General features: G+C 36.4%; 1 protein-coding gene across 3 annotated transcripts in view; it reads left to right on the top strand.

Annotated features, from left to right (window-relative positions):
• The window catches only part of LOC122402217 (vesicular acetylcholine transporter-like), a 93,726-nt gene that overhangs the window by 11,790 nt on the left and 57,616 nt on the right, over positions 1 to 24,320 (top strand). For all 3 annotated transcript variants that reach the window (XM_043404827.1, XM_043404825.1, XM_043404826.1), the window contains exon 3: positions 11,227 to 11,318. The gene's annotated coding sequence lies outside the window, so the exon portion shown is untranslated. The remainder of the gene's footprint in view (positions 1 to 11,226; positions 11,319 to 24,320) is intronic.

Raw genomic sequence — 24,320 nt, 5'->3', positions numbered from 1 at the left:
GAAACATTGAAACAACCTTGAAACAACCTTGAAATAACCTTGAAACAACCTTGAAACAACCTTGAAATAACCTTGAAACAACCTTGAAATAACCTTGGAATAACCTTGAAATAGCCTTGAAATAACCTTGCAATAATCTTGAAATAACCTTGAAATAACCTTGAAATAACCTTGAAACATTGAAACAACCTTGAAATAACCTTGAAACAACCTTGAATTAACCTTGAGACAACCTTCAAATAACCTTAAAATAATCTCGAAAAAACCTTGAAATAACCTTGAAATAGCCTTGAAATAACCTTGAAATATCCTTGATGAAAGAACGAAGCACCGTTCGGGCCTAATGAAAAATATAAAACGCTAGGAGGGGGGAGGGGGGGGGGGCGAGAAAGCATCGATGGGGGTGTCTGTGGGGCCCACTGGGCGACCTAACCCCATCAAAGTGTAATAATATTTATATTAGGGCGCGGCTGAGAGGGCAGGGGCGTCGTTGGGGGTTCGTGCAAGGGGAACTACCCATTCGAGGGGTGGAAAACCAGCCTGGATACTCTGAAAACTGTTCCAGATATCGATCTGACCGGTAATGTGACTGGTGACAGCGACAGAACACTTTTAAAAATAGCAAATTGGGCTGAATAAATTTTTCTTACAATCCTGGACACTGATTTTCATATTACACCAGGTGAAAATTATTTATAACAATAAACCTTCATTCATTCGAAATTTTTTTACTTAAAATTTGCACCACATATACTAAAAAAATTATTTTAATTTGTTTTATAAATTTGGCTCAGTCGATAGAGTTATGGAAATTCATTTTTAAATCACACCCAGGTGAAAATTATTTATAACAATGATTTTCGAAATATTTGTTACTTAAAATTTGCACCACATATACTAAAAAAATTATTTTAATTCACTTTATAAAATTGGGTCAGTCGATAGAGTAATCAGCTATGAATCTTTTGGTCCCCAGTTCGAATCCCCGTCAAGTAACTTTTTTTTTTCATCATTTTTAAATGTAAAAATATATTTTATTTATTCCACTTAATTTTTGATAGAAAAAACCGGTTGTAAAACGCATAAAAATTGTAAAAAATGTAACGACGTTTGCAAACGCGATATGTTTGGTATATTGTGAGGCGTGGGTGGCGCTTATATCGATTATTCAGCCCGAGCAGCGCGGGGGCGGGTGCACAGAAAGCGTGGCGAGCTCGTTCGTGGAGATTTCAACGAATTCCACGGGTTTGATTATTCCCAACCGACTCTCCGACTGATTTCGCCTAACTGGAAGACTTCAATGCACGCGTTCCGAGTCGCTAATCGCTTACTTACAAAGGGGATGCCCCATTAGAGTACAAAAATAATGCAAAACCATAGTCAAAATAAAGTAATGAAGATAATTTTCAAAAATTTTGCATTCACTGTCTCCAAAATGTCGTCGATTATCGAAACGGACTTGCTAATCGCTGAAAACGATGACAGAGGCTAGGTTAGCAGTGTTGCGGGCAACACGAAGAGCGCTGGTAATCCTTAAATCCGATTATTCGCCTCATCGGTCCTCGACAACACCAATCTGCCACCCTCTTGTATTCAATCAATGTTTCTTTTGCCACCATTGATCTTCCCCACCTTCCAGGCTCGTTCTTTCTCGCCTGACAATTGGTACCCCACCTGGGGGATCCCCGAATTAAAGAAAAATACCATTAGACTAAATAAATTCCATGTTTTGAACGCGATGATTATCGAAGCTGTTCGTTAGGAGCTCTAGAAATTGCGTTGAGAGTCAACTGTGCACGCCTCGATCGTTAATTAACGTTAATGAAGCACTGACGAGGATGGAAAACGATCGTTGATAGGAGACGAAGCGGTTAAAACGCGTAGCTTGATCTCGAATCACAGACACGCGACGCGGTTACATCTTTATACTACTCTTCGCACCCTCCTGGAATGCGTAACTGTCTTTTCGAATCTCGTCGAGAAGTCTCGAAGGCCCCGCTGTCAATTAATCGTGCCTGGCCAATCTCGAAGGGTCGCGATTCCCGGGTGGGGGGCTACGAAGGCGCTAGAACCTAATTCGGTTCGATGTACGTCGCCCCGAGAGTTCCTTTCTAATGTCCAGCGTCCCGTGAATCCGATTTGTCGGCTCGTTTGTCTTTGAGATTCCTCTGATACGCTGCGGAACCGTTGTAGGCGTCAAATAACTCTCGGCTGTTTGATATCCTTGATTCGACGGGGATTAAGTTTGGTAGTTCGTAGGAACTCGTGAGACATAAGTGAGACACTCGTGAGACACTGGTGATACACTCGTGAGACACTGGTGGGACACTCGTGACACACTCGTGGGACACTCGTGAGACACTGGTGAGACACTTGTGAGACACTCGTGAGACACTGGTGAGACACTCGTGACACACTCGTGGTACACTCGTGAGACACTGGTGGGACACTCGTGACACACTCGTGGGACATGAGACATATAATTTCCTACCAATTAAATAAGTATCCCCCCATCCAGCATAAGGTTAATAGATATATATTGAAGAGTTTTCTGCTCGACTAAAAAAAGATTTGAAAGACGTATTCAGATTCCATCGTAAAAGTTCATTAGTCAAATAGCTTCCATCGATATTGAAGTGGTATTCCGACGTTCAAAGGCTCTCGTTCGGTCGATTTTAGCTTCCCAGCCTGAATGGCTTTGCTATGTTTCCTCTGAAAGGCACGATCAAATATTTTACTTCCAACGCGGTGCATTTAATTAACTACAATCGTGCTCCATTCCCCGGAAGCGGGAAAGTTTCGAAAGGAGATCCAATATCGTGAAATAATTACTGTTAATTGCACAGAAAGCAAAGTGACCCTAATTTCACGATTTTCTCGAGCACCATTGAGTGCACGGGGGCCACGGGGTGGGTGGTGTACGGTTTTAATGTATGCACGTGTGACAACGATCGCGTCTGACGCGTGTCTATTATCCTATTTCTGCGATAAGCACGATAGCGAGGGTAGGTCCGATAATGACGGTCATGTATCGCACGATTTATCAAGCTTATCGATGTGTTGCGCACTCGAGAAAGGGGAGGGCGGGGGTGGCGTTGTCGGCGGTCGTGGATGTGACAAATTGTCAGTCCACGAGAAGGGTGAGCTCTAGACACGTCTCTCTACGCCTACATCTGTTTCCGCGCTAATACCTTGTATAACTCTTATGGTCTGGCCGAAGGGGGACACTGTGTGTCGCTCGTGACAGTCGAGACTGGAATGAATCCGAGGAGAGAGGACAAGATTTACTCTGGGAAAATATAGACGATATAATGAAACTAAAACACCACGGTTTACTCTTTTTCTTGGACTCCATACTCGTGAGACATTCGTGAGACACTCGTGAGACACTCGTGAGGCATTCGTGAGACACTGGTGAGACACTCGTGAGGCACTCGTGAGACACTGGTGGGACATCAATAACCTTGCAAACTTGAGATACATTCCTCTGATACCCTGAGCAACTATTACAGGCGTCAAATAACTCTGTGCTGTTTGATATCCTTCAATTGACGGGGATTAAATTTGTTAGTTCATAGGAATTCGTGAGACACTCGTGAGGTATTCGTGAGGCATTCATGAGGCATTCGTGAGACACTGGTGAGGCACTGGCGAGTCACTGGTGAGACACTGGTGAGACACTGGTGGGACACTCGTGAGACACTGGTGAGTCACTGGTGAGACACTCGTGAGACACTCGTGGGACACTCGTAATTCCAAGCATAACATACATTATAAATGTTTTTATTTCCACTTTCTCATCTGTCTACTCACTCCAACTACAAGATTAAACCCTACCATTTGGAGGATGCATTATCACAGTCTGTAAACGACTACGAAAGTTGTGCATCAGGAGCTGTAATTACCTTTTTGCCCCAACTTAGGAGCATGTCTCCAGAAAGTTTCATCCCTTTCGTGTCGAGGTAGCGTGTACCCTGGACAGGTACATTTGCTAGACTCTTGCGTCTGACATTTCGATCGTAACTTCCTTTTGCGTGGCACGAAGACGCAGGTTATCCCTTCCTCTCGTTTCCCCTAAAGACAGAATCCACTTAGATGGCTGGCAGTCTGCGCGAATATCCCCTCGAACGCCCGCGACTCGCGTGCTCTATCTGACTCCGACCCGGGGGATTGTTCGCCCTCGAGCACCGTGTGGGGGATGAAGAAAAGGGCGAAAAATTGGTGGGAGGGGTTTGATAGCGGCGAGCACGGTGGTCGAGGTTCTGTAACAAACGCGGATCGTGTAAGGGGTCGCGGAGATAAAACGAGATCGTGTCTCGGGGCTGGCCACCGAGGGTGGAAGACAGAGGATGAAAGAAATTGGTACATCGGTCGAGAAGAATGACTCGATGGACCGCAGGAGTCTGCTACAACTAAACTTTTCCATAAAACATTACCTTCGCTATTATTAATAATTTTGATTTTTTAAATAATAATAAAATATATTTATATTTGTTGATTTATTATTTTCTTGCAAAAGTGATCCCATCTGATGGAATTATTACTTACTATATTTATATTCACTCTAATGGAAAATTTTATATTAACAATTTTGTTATTAAATATTCTTTATTATACTTATTGTTATTATCACTATATATTGCAATAATATAGTAATAAGTATGATAAAAAATTTTTGATAACAAAATTATTAAAATAAATTTACATTAAAGTAAATACAAAATTTATAATAAAAATGTGAAGTAAATTATTAAAACCAGTAATTTTGACTAGTGTTAAATATCTATAGTTAATAAAATATTTCTCATTATTCACATAGGCGAGAAATTAAAATCCTGAAACTCCCAAATTCCAAAATTTTTTTGTCTTTTTTGAGAATCGAGAATTAATTTGCACTTTTTTGTACATTTAATGGGCAATGGACTTGAATTGAGGGGACAGTTTAGAGAAACGGAGAAAGTGGACGCGGAACGTAGAGGAAGCGTCAAACGACCGCGTTTCCGGTTCGTGCGGCAAAGTGTTTCCTCGGGTTTCGACGGGAACCCCTTCCGACGGGGAGGGCAAAGGGCATCAATGCCGTGAACAACCACTCAAACACTGCCCTTTGTCTGAAAATCTCACTTGAGTTCTACTTTCTGTTCTTCCCCTGCGCTTGCACCCTCGTGGCTCTCTTTTCTCTCTGCCCTTTGCAACTTCACTGCGCCAGAATTTAACCCTGGCACGCTGGGGTCTCTCCTGACCCCTCAGCAGAACGTTCTTCACTGACAAAAAGAGCTTGCAACTTATTAGAATTCATAGAAAAATTCTTCTATTCAAAGAGTTCAGATTTCTTGTGTAGATGGAAAGATAAAGCATTGAAAAACAGTGCTCAAAGTATCGTGAATCATCTGTGAAATAACAGTGAGACACTGGTGAGACACTGGTGAGACACTCGTGAGACACTGGTGGGACACTCGTGAGACACTCGTGAGACACTCGTGGGACACTCGTGAGACACGTGAGACATTCGTGAGGCATTCCAATAATTTACATTGAATAAAGAAAGAAGATGAACATTTCGCAATAGAAGGAGGTCTCATACTCCTTTTGCATTTATCATAACCTTGTTTTTTGTCGTTTGCGTTTCACGAGGCGCCCATAAAATCGTCTGAGGCTCTACGAATGTATCTGAAGGCTTCGTATCACACATGTACCCTCCTAATATCATCGAGGAACCGTCCCCACCGGCGATGACATCGAGTTTTCTTCTCGCGACGCTCTTCCAGATGGAAAGCGTGGGGCACCATGTTGCGTTATGGGTATCAAGCCGCACATAAAACGGTATTAGCGCCTCCCCCATGTGCTCCAGCCACCGCGTTTGAATTTATTCGAGCAAGATACCAGGAGCAACGTTCGCGAGGCGACCAAACGCCTTACAGATGGAGGCTACGTGACCAAATTGATCGAACCACTTATTTCCAAGGAAAAATTGATACCTAAAGATGGACTGCCCATCACTATCTCTCCTCAAATCGACGAATTTAATAAATCTTAGCTATTGCAAGAAGAAAAGAAGATAGTTATGTGTCATAGTTAAAAAAGGACTCGAAAATTCTCAATTTTTATGTCTCACTGTTGAAATAATGAAAAGCAAAAGGTACCATAATTGAAACTGTGTTAAAAAACGATGTTCTCCCAAAGGTGGGTCAATTTTATACACTGGAAAAAGGAGGAAAGCTTCGTGAGACATTCGTGGGGCACTGGTGAGACACTGGTGAGACACTCGTGGGGCACTGGTGAGACACTGGTGAGACATTCGTAATTTTACATGTATTTCACTTTTAATTGCATTTGAGGGGCTCTAAAAAATTTTCTAGGAGCAGATGCTATGAGAAAATCGATGTTTTCTTGGGGGAATCAGATGCTACGTTGAAAAAAGAGTCAAATTACACATTCCTGAGACATTTGTGAGACATTCGTGAAACATTCGTGAGACATTCGTGAGACATTCGTAATTTCACATATATTTCACTTTTAATTGCATTTCAGGGCCCCTAAAAAATTGTTCCAAAGCGTGAAATGTTCGTTTTACACATAAAAATGTTAGATGAGGGATCTTTTTGTCCCAAATGGGTGGAGATCATCTTGGTTGGCTCTCTGGAAGGTTTATGTCGAGCGTAAAAGAAAACCGCGGACGTGATCGTGGAGAGGCGAATAAAGACCGAGGGGGTTACGCCCCCTCACGTTTTCTTGCCGGCCAGGGGCACCCCCGACCGGCTACCCTTGCCAGGCAATACTGGACCTGCAGGGTGGCCACGGTAACGACTCGTCGTCAGTTAATCAAGCCATTTCGTTCCAGCGGGGACGGAATGAGGATACGGCTTGAACGACCATCGATTTTCTTCTTACCGTTCTTCAAATCCCCACGCGATGCCAATCTCGATCACCGAGGGGGGTGCCAGTTTTCCCCTAGTGGAGGGGCTCTTTTTGCTTCGAACATCAAAAAAACGGGGACACTTTCGAAAAGAACTGTTCCAAGTCAATGGGTTCACTCTTGACGTCACTGGTTTCAGTGTGTCTTTTTAAATTACTTTCTCTTAAGATGTACAGGCTGTTTAAATTGGTCAAAAAACCATTGTATTTCAAAAAATATTTGCTATATATTATCTCGATAGACAATTGACAAGGATACAGTTCGTTATTTAGTGTTTGTCCAACACTTGTGAGGCATTCGTGAGACACTGGTGAGACACTGGTGAGACACTGGTGAGACACTGGTGAGACACTCGTGACACACTCGTGGGACACTCGTGAGACACTCTGTGAGACATCGATAGCCTTGCAAACTCCAAAGAAAACACATTTTTTGCAACGCAATGATTTTTCTCAAAACATTCACATAGCATTTTTCACAAAGTATTTTTTTTGACATTTAAATGGAGCATTCAGTCTAATAAATATGAGAATGGAATAAAACTAGAAACGAACAGTTTGACAAAGCTTATTTGCGCGTGTCTGGCGAATGGTTGGAGCTGTCCAACGATCTATGGAGCAAACATCGCTGAATATAAATGGCGTCTCCCGTTTGCACGTCGAATTAAACCGAAATAAATCATAAATATTAAACGAGGCTTTCAGTCGCGGGATTACGAGGGTTCCCAACCCCTCGTACAATTCCCCCCTATCCCCGCGTTTCAGTGTCCCCCGTCACCGGAAATTGCACAGGTCCTTCCTTCCTCTCTTGCCGGACGATTTCAATGACAATGAAACCCGATAAAGGCATATCTAGCCCACTTTGCGTACGACCACTGACCACCAAATGAGCCTTCATCCAACCTTGAGATGAAGTGGACCACGTAGAGTCAGAAGCACCCTCCTGACCTTTTCATCCCCCGAAACCTGGAATGCCAGAGATTTGCCTAATTTGTCGAAATATTTAAACAGTGACCAGATGGTATATTTGTGATGGTTCGTTGTTAATTTTGATGGTAGAAATCGCATAATTTCGATCGACCATGTCGCTGGGGACGCTTGGGTGACTTCAATGCAACGTGTCGACTGAGGCTATGCTAACTACCCTTCCGTTTCCACGCATGCTTCACAAATACCCTATCAAAAGGTAGATGAAATTGTCCAAATCATCATAATTGTCATCTTTTTAATAATTTTGGAAAATTTTAATTCTCAGAAAATTGCAAAATACACGTGAGATATGAATTATTGTATTTAGGGGTTGAAACAACCCTCATTTCAGTAATTTTAAATCCAAAAATATAAATTTCTTTGAAAATTTTAATTCACAGAAAATTGCAAAATTCACGTGAGATATGAATTATTGTATTTAGGGGTTGAAACAACCCTCATTTCAGTAATTTTAAATCCAAAAATATAAATTTCTCTGAAAATTTGAAATCCAATTATAACATTATATCAAAATATACATATTTTTTCTTTGCTTCAAAATACAAAATGGAAGCCCATTGCAATGACACATAATTAAAAAATTCACTCTATTTTTAAAAAATTGAAAAATTCATTTAAACTTTCTTTTTTTTTTTAGAAATTCCACCTTTTGATGCTCTGTCGGTAATGATGAGATTTGATAAATTTTGGTGCAGTTATGGATCCAAAATTTTGTATTTCCTTGTTCCCTGAGACTATGGAGGATTTTTTAACGATAATTTTACTGAAGATTCGATGGATAAAGGAGGATGGAGGTTATGTAAAATATGATTGAAGGCGATGGGAGCATCAACAAACGACGATAAATTTCAGCGACGTTGCGCCGGTTTTACAAGCGGAGGCGGTTCCATAGAATCGTCATCGTCATTGTTCCAGCGACAATGCCCGATAGAAATGCCTTCACCCTCGTATCCGGTTCCGCGTGAACGCTAGGGGAGTGAATTGCCCCCGGTATTAACTCGTGTAATTGAGATTTATTAATCCTGAGTCCTTTCTGCGGCCACAAGCGTGTCTTCTTTTTCGTGGCCATCTTTGCGCTGGTAACTTTATTATCATTACAAATTATAAATCTCTAGGCACAGTAAACAATAATTTTCATCGAAAATATTAATCTACAGCCTGCAGCAAAAATGATAAACACGAGAAAACGATTTGCAATTTTATATTGTTAAAAGTACGGCCATTTTTGTTATTGGAATCCTCTGCTGTCTGGTGTCTTTAAACAATTTCAGAAAGATTGCAAAATAAGCATTGAGAATGAGAATATTTTTTTTTTCAGGAAATAATTTATTGCAAAAATATTTTTTTTCAAAGAAGAAAGCTGCAATATCGACTGATCGAATCACTGGGCAGGATTGCAGCCCTAGATTAGGGTTGAATCTAGGGGATTAGGGAGGATGGTGTGGCAGTGAATATCGAACAGCGTTCCCAGTGATTAAATCCGTTTTCATCGGCGTGATACAAACGAGACAAAGCGATCAGTCATCTAGCCGTTTAATGAAAGTCGTGGCCATAATTTAGGCCGCTGGGGCTTAAGACGCGCCACAAGGCAGAAGTTGAACCTTAATTCGGGAATATGAAACTTCCCTGGGGCTTATCCTGTCGCAAGTTACGCCCCCCCACCTGCGTTATTCCACTTAATTATTCGCATTATGTTCCAACGGTTGCGAACATTCGACCAAAGAAGTTGATTAGATTCGAGTTTGGGGGCTGTTCTTCCTCGAAATGTTAGTGAAATTTTGTTATTCTGGGTGTAGACACTCGTGAGACACTGGTGGGACACTCGTGAGACACTGGTGGGACACTCGTGAGACACTGGTGAGACACTCGTGAGACACTGGTGAGGCATTCGTGAGACATTCGTGAAACACTCGTGAGACATCGATAACCTTGCAAATTTGAGAGAAAAAATATTTTCTGCAATACTATGATTTGTTCTCAAGCCATTCACATAGCATACATGATATTTTTTGTACAATTAAGGGAGATATTTAAGTGGACCATCGAATATAATAAATATGAGAATCAAATGAGAATAAAAACCAATGGATTGTTGTTCCTCGAACTGTTAGTGTAATAATCGTAATTCTAGGAGCAGACGATATGGGGAAATCTATCTTTTTTTCGCTCGTGAGGCATTTGTGAGGCATTTGTGAGGCATTTGTGAGGCATTCGTGAGACATTCGTGAGACAATCGTGAGACATTCGTGAAACATTCGTGAGACATCGATAACCTTGCAAATTTGGGAGAAAAATTATTTTCTGCAATACTATGATTTGTTCTCAAGTCATTCACATAGCATACATGATATTTTTTGTACAATTAAGGGAGATATATAAGTGGACCATCCAATATAATAAATATGAGAATCAAATGAGAATAAAAACCAATGAATTGTTGTTCCTCGAACTGTTAGTGTAATAATCGTAATTCTAGGGGCAGACGATATGGGGAAATCTATCTTTTTGTCACTCGTGAGGCATTCGTGAGGCATTTGTGAGGCATTTGTGAGGCATTCGTGAGACATTCGTGAGACAATCGTGAGACATTCATGAAACATTCGTGAGACATCGATAACCTTGCAAATTTGAGAGAAAAAATATTTTCTGCAATACTATGATTTGTTCTCAAGCCATTCACATAGCATACATGATATTTTTTGTACAATTAAGGGAGATATTTAAGTGGACCATCGAATATAATAAATATGAGAATCAAATGAGAATAAAAACCAATGGATTGTTGTTCCTCGAACTGTTAGTGTAATAATCGTAATTCTAGGGGCAGACGATATGGGAAAATCTATCTTTTTGTCACTCGTGAGGCATTCGTGAGGTATTTGTGAGGCATTTGTGAGACATTCGTGAGACACTGGTGAGACACTGGTGAGACACTCGTGAGACACTCGTGAGACATCAATAACCTTGTAAACTCCAAAGGAAACTCATTCTTTGCATTACAATGACTTTTTTCAGCCCATTCACATAGCTTACAAAGCATTTTTTTGACATTTAAGTAGACCATCCAGTCCAATAAATATGAAAATCGACTAAAAATAAAACCAAGCTATTTTACCAATTATCCAACAACGAAATAAGAACTTTCGAGTTCCAAAGTCATATTCGAACCCACGAATTGTTGTTCCTCGAAATGTTAGCGATACGATCGTAATTCCAGGAGCACACACCATGGGAAAATCGATGTTTTTAGGGGGGAATCGGATGCTACGCGAGGCGGAGTAAAATTACAGATAAATAACTATCTTTCTGTATTTATTTTTACAGAGGGATGGCGAGATTCAGTGTTGGGGGCCCCGCGTCGATTATTGGTGACTCTCGGGAGTCTCTCCAGGGACAATTTGCCATGTCCTGCCACGGTAAGTCACATAATTCTCCATCCTTTATATTTACCTCGACCTAATTGCTGTTCAAATAATTCTTGGCCAATCTTTTCCCTTTTCTACCCCAATGGAGGCATCAATAGAACAGTTTAACACTAACAAAATAAAAATAACAAATTTTCTATTAATTTGTTTATCTATTTTTCTGTTTCTTTTTTATTCTTCGAATTGTTTGATCAGTTTCGAGGTTGCAAATATTCTTTTTGTCACTGTTATCGTTCGGTATGATGGGGGTGGAGGCTCTGCTCTCGATTTCGAAATGTAAATCGAACCGTGGCCGCCACCCTTGTGCATTTCGGATTGCCAAAAGCAAGGATCTACGTAACGCCTACGGCTGAAATATGCAAATGACAAGCAACGGCGTCAGATACGATCTCGTTACCAGCGCGACCAGGGGTGGATAATATTTATCGCAAGGGAGATCAAGGCCCACGATATTCCTACAGTTCTGCAATCTTTCATCCATCTACGTGAAATTTTATTGCAACAAACTCCATTTCACTCGATTCATACACAAACCCTGAATTTTTCCAAATCCATATTTTTATTATCAGCTCTATGCAACAATTTCAGTCTTTTATAAAATTTTTTTGAAAAATTGAATTTGTATTTTTTTGTAAATAATTATACTTCGATGCTTGGAAAACAGACTATCAATGAAATGGAAGCTTCGTAGAGGGTTGTTTCAACCCCCCATATACAATATTTCGTATCTCAAATTTTTTTTTTTTTCTTTAATATTAATTCTATAAAATTTTGAAAATTTTTATTTTGTATAAATATATAGTCTATTATGCACGAGATATTATTTATTTCGATTTTTTCAACCCCCTCTTTCCTCCAATTTTTCCATATTTTTAATTCAAATTAAATTTTCAAATTTTTTCCTAAAAAATCTTTGCATTATAATGCCCGACTGTTTCTCATCCCGTCGCCTGGAAAGTTTGGCCATTCGTTTCGAAAACGCTCCGTGCATCGTACAAAAGTTTCTCGCCCGTAAAGGAAACGGTTACTTATTCACAGAGTTAATGAGAGTTCGCATATTTTTCTAACAAGAAAGCATCTTTCCCAACAGCTAATTGGAAAGCGGAGGTGGATGGAAACTAAAATATTCGTTGGGACGATAAATTCCGCTTGGAAAACCTCTTAGAGTTCCATTATGCATTCCTTTTCCAGTAATTGGAGATTTGAATAATGTCAAATGTGAATAAATAACTCCTGAATTGTTCAACTTCGATTATAATGACAGGTCGAATGGTTAAACCGAAATTTTCGAGACTGAATTCTCGTTAATTGATAGCTGGGTGTGGTACACCTGGTTTGCTGATCGATACCAGACGCCCCTGGGGTCACGTATCCCACCCTGTTTCCACCTCTGTTACTCGGCCATGTTCTCTGTTTTTACCATTCTGTAGCAAAGGCCAATCGTCCTCATCCGAGCCCTAATGTTACGTAAAATCAAAGATCTCCGTCTTAACTCGGACCAAATATCGAGAATCTAATATGAAACCAATATCCAAAGCGACACTCTCACGAATACGTCTTACACCCTCTATTTTCACCCTCGTACCAGACATCTTCTCCCAAAGAATAATTTCCAACGAGAATGTCTGGAATTTTCGCCCCTCGTCGCTCTGATCATTCACAAACCCACATTTGGTGGTCATTTGTATTATTTATTCGATAATTTAAAACACAAACCCCTATTTTCCCTCAATTTTATATTTTTATATTATTCATTCAATAATTTTAATCTCAAATTACTGTTTTCCACCATTTTTATACTTTTAACAAAGTTCTACATCCTATTAAAAATTTACTTAAACTTATTCAAGTCGTATAGTTTAAAACTCTGCCCAAAAATATGCAACAATATCACTCAAAATCTATAAACTTGGTACTTCAACATCATACAGAAAATTAAGAAGATAAAACACTCTTGAAAACGAATTTTATTTCAAATCGATGCCATCGTTAGTTCTAGAGAGAACAATTATTAAATTTATTTTCAATTTAAATGAACAATTTCTAATCCAGTTTTGTCCTACAAGAATCCTATGGTCGATAGGAATTATTAAAACTTCTTTAGGTACGTCAGAGAAAACAATTATTAACGAAAAAATGCTCCCCAGAAATCCTGTATACAAATTTAAATGCATTTTCGATTAAATAAATAGTTTATAATCGATTGGAATTGTTGAAACTTCTTTGGGTATGTAGCGTCGAAGTAAATGTCAAAATAAACATAGAAGATGGAATAAATTATAATAGGTGATATGTTCATTGGATAGGGGATGAAATGCCCTTTATAATGAGTGGTCGTGAGAGTGGATAGCGTAATTAGTTCCGGAGATATGGCGATTTTAGTTTCGAGTCGACGCGGTGGCTAGTTTCGGTGATGAAAGGGTTCATTGACCTCGCGCAGATAGTAAACAATGCGTAGTAAATTGGAAATACTACGCGTGAAACTAGGTCACGCGAGTCACGTGACTTGGAGTGGGTCAGCACAACGAGTGCGACAAAGAGGCCCGACGCGCCAGACGAAGACAGAGACAGTCGAATTAAGAAAAATACCACTTTACATAAATTACGATATCTCGAGAACGGAAAGTCCGATCGACAAAAACCAAAAGCCATTTCAAAGAGGAAGCCTCACCGTCGCTAACGATTCCTCGATTTTGAATAAAACACTAGTAGTTTCGGAACTGCGAGTAATCAAAGTTTTTAGTAACTTCAATGCGCGTCAGTGGCGCGCCGTAATACGGGAAGCGCCATAAGCGGAGTTTTTCAAAAATTACGGCTTCATATAAATTACGATATCTCCGAAACGGGAAGTCGAATCGACAAAAACCAAAAAGCAATTTTAAAGAGAAAGGTTTACCGCTTCCAATGGCGGTGGAATTTTGGATAAAGAGTCGATAGTTTTGGAATTACAAGGGTGTAAAAGTTTTATGATTTTTAATGCAAGATGTAGGCCTGTTTGGGACAGTGGAATCGAACTCTCCTCTCGTGTTTCCGTGATTCCGACGCTGGCGGATCGCTGCACGCGTCAGGAACAAAGTCGGTGTTAAAGATCGGGCCGCAAAGTCCACTTATTCTACCTGAACGGATCTCGCAGTTAAGTCGATCCCTTCTATATTGCATTAGGCGATCAACTCTACCTGCGGGACGGTTTTTCCTAAGGGTGCACCGTCACGGGCTGACCATAAATAACGCGTTATCTCGAGATCCGATAGAGGCTAATTTATTTACGAATCGGTGTTGCGGGGAGGGTGGTCCACGCGTGAGTCACGTGCCATCTGCCATACACTACCCACTCTATTATGACATAGACTCTATTTATCATTATCCTCCATGACTCGATTTTTATTCCAATTTCCCAAAACTCGGGATTAATTAATTATTCGACCATTTTGTTCGTTCCTGTTTTATCCATCAGTCGAGTAGATCAATTTAGACGTTTTTATAAATTGATACGGAATGACAAAATGGCGGAGAGAATGGCCAACGACAAAATAATTAATATAGAAAGGAGGAGGTAGTTTATTTGTAATTATTTAATTTAGACATATTTAGAAATTAATGGAGAGTTTCAAAATGGCGAAAAATAGCTAATACAGGAAGAAGGTAGTCTATTTTTAATTATCAAGATAATAATAAATATTTCAATATTTCAATAGATCAATTTGTACATTTTTAGAAATTGATACAGAATATCAAAATGGCGGAGAGTAACTAATGTAGGGAGGAGTCAATTTGTAATTATCGAAATAGTTTCGAGTTACAACTATCGTTTGGGTAACTGGATCTCCCCGGAAGCTCGAAGCATTTTCGTTAATAAGCACGATCGTGGGGTAAAAAGGGAGGGGGGGTGAAGCTTGTTGAACTTCAAAGCGCATCGAGTGTCGCTAACTAAAGTTTGAGCGACGGGTGGGAGGAGGGGGAGAGAGTTTGCCATTTCCAATACGAGTCCATTTCGTGATTAAGTGTAAACTTCTGAAGTTGCCCCGGAGGACGCTCGCAAACATAACACGCGTACGCATGATTCCTTTTCACGAACGTTCTCCCCCCCTGTAACTATCCAGAGCTGGGAAACGTAGTAGTAATTCGACTTTTTCTCTTTCGTAACTGTTTTTTATTTTTTGGATCTGTTGTTAGAGAGGTATGTTTGTAAAATTTGAGTGGAAAGGTGATTTATAAGAAATGGCAGAAATGGACCTTTCATTTTTCCTGTATTAGTACAATTTATATATTTTTTTTGTGACAAAAAATGAAACTAGAATTTTATTTAATGAAAATCAAATGTATTTTTGTTAAATTTGGGTGGAAACGTAATTTATAATATTTATTTATAAGAAATGGCAAAAATGGACCTTTCATTTTTGGTATATTAATGCAATTTAAATGGTTTTTTTTATGAAAAATGTGAATCTAGAATTTTATTCAATGAAAATCAAATGTATTTTTGTTAAATTCGGGTGGAAAAGTAATTTATAATGTTTATTTATAACAAATGGCAGAAATGGACCTTGCATTTTTGGTATATTAATGCAATTTAAATGGTTTTCTTATGAAAAATGTGAATCTAGAATTTTGTGTAATGAAATTCAAATGTACTTTTGCAGAATTTGGGTGGAGAATTAATTTTTAATATTTATTAATAAGAAATGGCAGAAATGGACCTTTTATGATTCTTATATTAGTACAATTTATATGCTTTTCTTCTGAAAAATAGTGAAACTAGACTTTTATTAAATAAAATTCACCTGTACCTTTTCAAAATTCAAGTAGAAAGTCAATTTATAATATTATTAATGAGAAATGGCAAAAATGGACCCTCTATATATTAAAACAGACCAATTTAAATGCTTTTATTATCAAAAAAAGTGAATCTAGACTATTATTTAATGAAATTCAAATGTATCTTTTCAGAATTCGAGTAGAAAGTCAATTTATAACATTTATTAATAAGAAATGGCAAAAATGGACCCTCTATATGTTAAAATAGATCAATTTAAATGCTTTTGTTATCAAAAAAAGTGAATCTAGACTATTATTTAATAAAATTCAACTGTACTTTTACAGAATTCGAATAAAAAGTAATTTATAATATTTATTAATAAGAAATGGCAAAAATGGACCCTCTATATATTAAAACAGACCAATTTAAATGCTTTTATTATCAAAAAAGTGAATCTAGACTATTATTTAATGAAATTCAAATGTATCTTTCAGAATTCGAGTAGAAAGTCAATTTATAACATTTATTAATAAGAAATGGCAAAAATGGACCCTCTATATGTTAAAATAGATCAATTTAAATGCTTTTGTTATCAAAAAAAGTGAATCTAGACTATTATTTAATAAAATTCAACTGTACTTTTACAGAATTCGAGTAAAAAAGTAATTTATAATATTTATTAATAAGAAATGGCAAAAATGGACCCTCTATATATTAGAACAGACCAATTTAAATGCTTTTATTATCAAAAAAAGGGAATCTAGACTATTATTTATTGAAATTCAAATGTATCTTTTCAGAATTCGAGTAGAAAGTAAATTTATAACATTTATTAATAAGAAATGGCAAAAATGGACCCTCTATATGTTAAAATAGATCAATTTAAATGCTTTTGTTATCAAAAAAAGTGAATCTAGACTATTATTTAATAAAATTCAACTGTACTTTTACAGAATTCGAGTAAAAAAGTAATTTATAATATTTATTAATAAGAAATGGCAAAAATGGACCCTCTATATATTAAAACAGACCAATTTAAATGCTTTTATTATCAAAAAAAGTGAATCTAGACTATTATTTAATGAAATTCAAATGTATCTTTTCAGAATTCGAGTAGAAAGTCAATTTATAACATTTATTAATAAGAAATGGCAAAAATGGACCCTCTATATGTTAAAATAGATCAATTTAAATGCTTTTGTTATCAAAAAAAGTGAATCTAGACTATTATTTAATAAAATTCAACTGTACTTTTACAGAATTCGAGTAAAAAAGTAATTTATAATATTTATTAATAAGAAATGGCAAAAATGGACCCTCTATATATTAAAACAGACCAATTTAAATGCTTTTATTATCAAAAAAAGTGAATCTAGACTATTATTTAATGAAATTCAAATGTATCTTTTCAGAATTCGAGTAGAAAGTAAATTTATAACATTTATTAATAAGAAATGGCAAAAATGGACCCTCTATATGTTAAAATAGATCAATTTAAATGCTTTTGTTATCAAAAAAAGTGAATCTAGACTATTATTTAATAAAATTCAACTGTACTTTTACAGAATTCGAGTAAAAAAGTAATTTATAATATTTATTAATAAGAAATGGCAAAAATGGACCCTCTATATATTAAAACAAATCAATTTAAATGCTTTTATTATCAAAAAAAGTGAATCTAGACTATTATTTAATGAAATTCAAATGTATCTTTTCAGAATTCGAGTAGAAAGTAAATTTATAACATTTATTAATAAGAAATGGCAAAAATGGACCCTCTATATGTTAAAATAGATCAATTTAAATGCTTTTGTTATCAAAAAAAGTGAATCTAGACTATTATTTAATAAAATTCAACTGTACTTTTACAGAATTCGAGTAAAAAAGTAATTTATAATATTTATTAATAAGAAATGGCAAAAATGGACCCTCTATATATTAAAACAAATCAATTTAAATGCTTTTATTATCAAAAAAAGTGAATCTAGAATTTTATTTAATAAAGAATTCGAGTAAAAAAGTAATTTATAACATCTACTAATAAGAAATGGCAGAAATGGACCCTGCATATATTAAGAAAGCCTAATTTAAATGCTTTTGTTACAAAAAATAGTGAATCTAGAATTCCATTTAATAAAATCCAAATATTTCTTTTCAAAATTCAATCAAAGAGTCAATTTATAATATTTCTCAATAAAAAATGGCAAAAATGGACCCTCCAGTCTATCAGATCTATACAAAAATTTCAGTACATTTTTTAAAAATATTCTTTTCCTTATACATAGTATACCCAATTGAAATTAATCATCCAAATATATTTCACTATCATTTTCTAAATTTATCGTTACAAAACCCTATCACAAAATTTCACATACACAATTACAAAATTCCCCCAAAGAGATATAAACAGTATTTTTTTTTTCAAACAATTATACTTCTATGCTCCAAAAAAAACTGAAACTTTTGCACACACTTAACAAATTCTCTTTATTTTTTACAAATAAATATCGAAACTAGACTCTGATAGAGTAAAGGTACTCGGATGCTGCCTCTTTAAGTCGCTCAAAAGTAGCAATGCACGCGAAAAAGGGATCGATAAAGAGATTACTAGGAGATCTCGCGTGGAGGATGCTCGGTGTTGTCCGCTTTAAAGTTTAAACGATCCAAATAAACTATGAAAAAACGAAAAGGTTTGGCCCCGTATCGGAGCCGATATCGGGTTCCTAATGGCTCTGGCCAACCAGTGCACCATAAAAACCTACGCAGGGATAATTGAAGGGAAGACCAAGGCTGTCTCTATCACTCGATACCTTTCTCTCTCTTTCCTTGTTCTTTTCCAGCTCCACTCTCTCCATTCACTCTTAATTGCTAGTCAAATTACTTTCCCGTACTATGGTTAAGTGGTACGGAAATTTATGTTTCCGTTCGATGGAGGACGCCGATACTCGATCATTCTCATCGACCCATTTCTTCCATCAAAATGGTCAATCAAAATGGTCAATAAAAATTGCTTCAATCAAAATGTTCAAGAAAAATTTTTTCAATTAAAATGGTCAATAAAAATGTTCTATAAAAATTGCTTCAATTAATGTGTTCAATAGAAATTGCTTCAATTAAACTGTTCAATTAAAGTGTTCAATAAAAATTGCTTCAATCAAAATGTTCAATCAAAATTTCTTCTATTTTAAATGTTCAATAAAAATTGCTTCTATTTTAAATGTTCATTAAAAATTTCTTCTATTTTAAATGTTCACTAACAATTGCTTCAATTAAAATGTTCAATAAAAATTGCTTCGATTAAAGTGTTCAATTAAAGTGTTCAATGAAAATTTCTTCAATTGAAATGTTCAATAAAAATTTCTTCAATTAATGTGTTCAATAGAAATTGCTTCAATTAAACTGTTCAATTAAAGTGTTCGATAAAAATTGCTTCAATTTTAAATGTTCAATAAAAATTTCTTCTATTTTAAATGTTCAATCAAAATTGCTTCTATTTTAAATGTTCAATAAAAATTTCTTCTATTTTAAATGTTCAATAACAATTGCTTCAATTAAAATGTTCAATAAAAATTGCTTCGATTAAAGTGTTCAATTAAAGTGTTCAATGAAAATTTCTTCAATTGAAATGTTCAATAAAAATTTCTTCAATTAATGTGTTCAATAGAAATTGCTTCAATTAAACTGTTCAATTAAAGTGTTCGATAAAAATTGCTTCAATTAAAATGCTCAATAAAAATTTCATTCAACGTTCAAACAATAATAAATTTAAAAACAACAACAACAATAATAACTCACCCTTCAAACCTGTAATTAATTTCTCAATTTTTTCAAAATAAAATGAACGTAATAAGAGTATTCTAAATCTAAAAAACAACAACAATAATAACACAACATTCAAACCTCTAATTTCTCAATTTTTTTAAATAAAATGGACGTAATAAGAATATTCTAAATCTAAAAAACAACAACAATAATAACACAACATTCAAACCTCTAATTTCTCAATTTTTTTTTAATAAAATGGACATAATAAATATCTTAATTGTTCAGATAACCAACAATAATAACTCTGACATTTGACTCTGTAATTAATTTTTCAATTTTAAAAAAATAAAATGAACGTAATAAGAGTATTCCAAATCTAAAAAACAACAACAATAATAACTCGAAGTTCGAGCGTTAGAATTTTAATTTTAGTAACAATTGTTCGTTTTGGAACGATATAAAACAATATGTGCACGAGTCTGGACGGTTCAGGGAAAAGGATGCCGGCGTTTCCAAGCGATGACGAAATCCCCGGAGCGAAAGGAGGGTTTTCAAACGTAATGCAAACACCGGCAAACCGAACAAATTGGCAAACAGTCGGGCGATGTGCAACCGTGCGAAGTAATTACGGATTTTGCGTGAACGACGCGTGCAAACTCTTTATACACGCACGAAAAGGGCCTAGAGTTTTTTCCTGAACGTCGACGCAACGGCGTAGGCGTCGATTCTCATTAAAAATCTCCAAAATTAAATTAACAAATAATTAAAATAAAATATTTTGAAAATTACATAGCGTTAGTATATTCATTCTTTTAAACAAATTAAAACTAACACTGTTTAATATTTTTTTTTTATAATGGCAAAAATGGACCTTTCATTTTTCTTGTATTGGTGCAATTTATATGGTTTTTTTTGTGACAAAAAATGAAACCAGACTTTCATTTAATGAAATTCAAATTGTACCTTTTCAGAATTCGAGTATAGAATTAATTTTTAATATTTATTAATGAGAAATGGCAAAAATGGACCCTCTATATATTAAGACAGATCAATTTAAATGCTTTTTTTATGCTAGAATTTTATTTAATAAAATTGAAATGTTCCTTTGCAGAATTCAGGTGGAGAACTAATTTATAATATTTATTAATAAGAAATGGCAAAAATGGACCTTGCATTTCTGGTATATCAATGCAATTTAAATGGTTTTTTTAATGAAAAATGTGAATCTAGAATTTTGTGTAATGAAATTCAAATGTACTTTTGCAGAATTTGGGTGGGGAATTAATTTATAATATTTATTAATAAGAAATGGCAAAAATGGACACTATTTAATTTTTTTTTTTACAATTCTAGGTTAAAGTTTACGATTGAACATTCTATTTTAAATTGACGATATTTCTCAATACTGTTTCCCAACACTCTAGTGGGCAAACGAGTGTCTGGTTAACCACAGCAATGCACGAAAAGATTTTTAAGATTCCTGAATTGCACAAATGTTGATCTATGATTTTTACACGTTTAATGCATAGTTTGTGCGGAGCCCTCCGTGGCTGCGTGTGTTAAACGCTTGTCTTCGATTCTTAAGGTCTCGGGTTCGAATCCCCGAGAATTAAAAAAAAAAAAACACTTTGACTGCCCGCGCCACCTATATTCAGATAACAGAACTTTTTAACAGTGGAATTAAAACAATGAATTCTCAAGTTGTGAAATGTTAAAGAAAATCAATTTTAATAGGCATAGTTTGTGTGAGAATCGTGTGTGTTTTACGGATTTATTTCCGCGGCCTACGCCACTGCGTATCTCTTGAACCTGCTCCGAACTAGGAACGAGCGAACAGTAATTGGAGAGCAAACCGGCAGAGGATTATGTTCGCGTTTCTAATGAGACGACCGAGAACTTGACCCCTGTGGAAGTATGTTTCGCACCCTCCTGAAAGTTATTTTTCGTATTCACCGTCGAAAATTGACGATCAACTTTTCCCAACACTCTTTGCACAATTCATAATTTTTTTTAACCTCCAAATTTAAAAAAAAAAAAAAAACAGAAAGGAATTACAGGTTCGAACGTTGAGTCATCATTGTTGTTGTTGTTTTCAGATTTAGAATTTTATTTTAAAAAAAATTGAGATCAATTGCAGGCTCGAACGTTGAGTTATCATTGTTGTTGTTGTTTTCAGATTTAGAATTTTATTTAAAAAAATTGAGATCGATTGGAGGCTCGAGCATCCAGTTATTGATAGTAATAATTATGATAAACGAAGAATTAAAATGTATTTTTTAAAAAATAAATTTTTGTTATGATGAGTGTTTTAATAATAGAATTTATGATTAATTCAAACAGAAATGGCATTTCCATGCGAAATTAGAATACTTCGGATCGCGTAAGAAGGAAAGTAATGGGAATTCGCTGGAATGGCAGAAGAAGTGAAAGGAAAGATGAAGAAAACACGTCGAGATTCCCTCGAAACTTCGTTAAGCTTGACGAGGCATATTATTCGACGCGGGGCAGAGCTTCCCGTGTCACTATGGCGCAGAAATCGACTTTGATCGTCATTCCGTAGCAGAGATTGCCCCGTCCATGTTGCCAAAACAGCGGGAAAACTTACTTTTCCCTCGAATCGTCTCCATCGGCCATTTTTCTTACGATGAAGGGACTTTATTAAAGCGTGGAGTGCTCCCTGGGGACGGGCACGATTATATGAAAGACCCGAGCCGATTAGGCGACGAGAAAAATTGAACGTTTCGTCCAGTTCGACGCAAAATGCACATTTTATGGGGGAAAAACACTGAAAATAGTAAATAACCGGTATTTTCATATAGAAATAGTGTTCAGTATGAAGGGAACTATGATTAGAGTGCAACAGGAAACCTATGGTACTCGAAACAATCGAAATACGATGGTACCTCGTTAAAGCGTAGCGTTATATCAAGGTTTTGGGTTCCAGTGATGATTTCGCGATAAAAATGAATGTAAACACGACCATATTCATAGTATACAAGAATACTGATGTGTTTGGTCTCATTCCGTTCAAATCGTCGCAAAATGCACATTTCGAGGGGGAAGAAAACACTGAAAATAGTAAATAACCGGTGTTTTCATGTGAAAATAGTGTTCAGTATGAAGGGAACTATGATTAGAGTGCAAAAGGAAACCGGTGATACTCGAAACAATCGAAATACGATGGCACCTCGTTAAAGCGTAGCGTTATATCAAGGTTCTGGGTTCCAGTGAAGATTTCGCGATAAAAATGAATGTAAACACGACCATATTCATACTATACAAGACTACTGTCCTGTTTGGTCTCATTTTCATCGTCGATCCCCAATAAAATTGCAAACTAAGCTTCCGGAGGCAGTGCAACGCGAAACGATGAAAGCTGGAGACCCAGATATCGCACTAGAGGGGCCAATTTGCATGGAGTGACTCGTTACAAAGAGACAGGATATGTAAATCCCGACAAAAGAAAAGGACACGAAAGATGGAGGGAACAAAGGGATCACCGCAATATCCAAACAACGAGCAATTTCCATCGATCGTGGACGCCGCCAGGTACAGGCGAACGGATGAAACAAAAGTCCACTAGGAGCGGTTGGTTCTTCTTATCGATGCAAAACAGTGCGGAGGGTCGTAGCAATTAAGAGATAACAAGGTTTCCCCCCTCAGCGCCCCTCCAATTAGTAACACCCAGGGCTCCCTCCTCTTACCACTGTCAGACCAGGAACAACCCCCTTAGGCTTCCTTTATATCCACAGTACCACCACCCCCACCACCCCCCACGTCCCCCTCTTGCTCCTTGTTTCGAGTCTGTTCGTTTATATTTTACACATAATTATTTTTTCCCCCTCCACCACCCTTTTTTCATCCCCGATATTTCCAGCTCCAGATCGAAATTTTTCGACAAATATATTTTAGAGGATCACAGGACTCCTAAATAAATAATTTTTATTTCAAATTCCAATTTTTCAAAATTATAAATAAATTTTTTTTTTCTTCCTTTTGCATTATGTTGGATATTTTTTATTTTAAATTTGCAATTTTTCTAAATGTTAAATAAATTTTTTTTTTTCTTCCTCTTGGATCATACTAGATATTTTTGATTTCAAATTGTAATTTTTCGAAACAATAAATAAATGCAATAAATAAAGTCACTGCAGCTCAGAGCCTCGTTAAAACGTAATATTTTGTCAATGTACCACAGTATTTCTTTTAAGTTTCCACTTTAATAATTTCCAATTTCATTATGAATGAATTGACATGGTTTTCTCTATAAAATTGAGACCAAACACGACAGTATTCTTGTATAGTATGAATATGGTCGTGTTTACATTCATTTTTATCGCGAAATCTTCACTGGAACCCAGAACCTTGATATAACGTTACGCTTTATCGAGGTACCATGGTATTTCGCTTGTTTCGAGTAATACAGATTTAAAATACGTTTCATTTGCACTTTGATCATCATTCTGAATGAA

Source organism: Colletes gigas, unplaced genomic scaffold (genome assembly GCF_013123115.1).
Source record: "Colletes gigas isolate AHSC1104 unplaced genomic scaffold, ASM1312311v1 Colletes_gigas_Sc00034, whole genome shotgun sequence".
Lineage (NCBI taxonomy): Eukaryota > Metazoa > Arthropoda > Insecta > Hymenoptera > Colletidae > Colletes > Colletes gigas.
The sequence above is the reverse complement of the archived record's forward strand: the minus strand, read 5'-3'. Positions and strand labels throughout refer to the sequence as shown.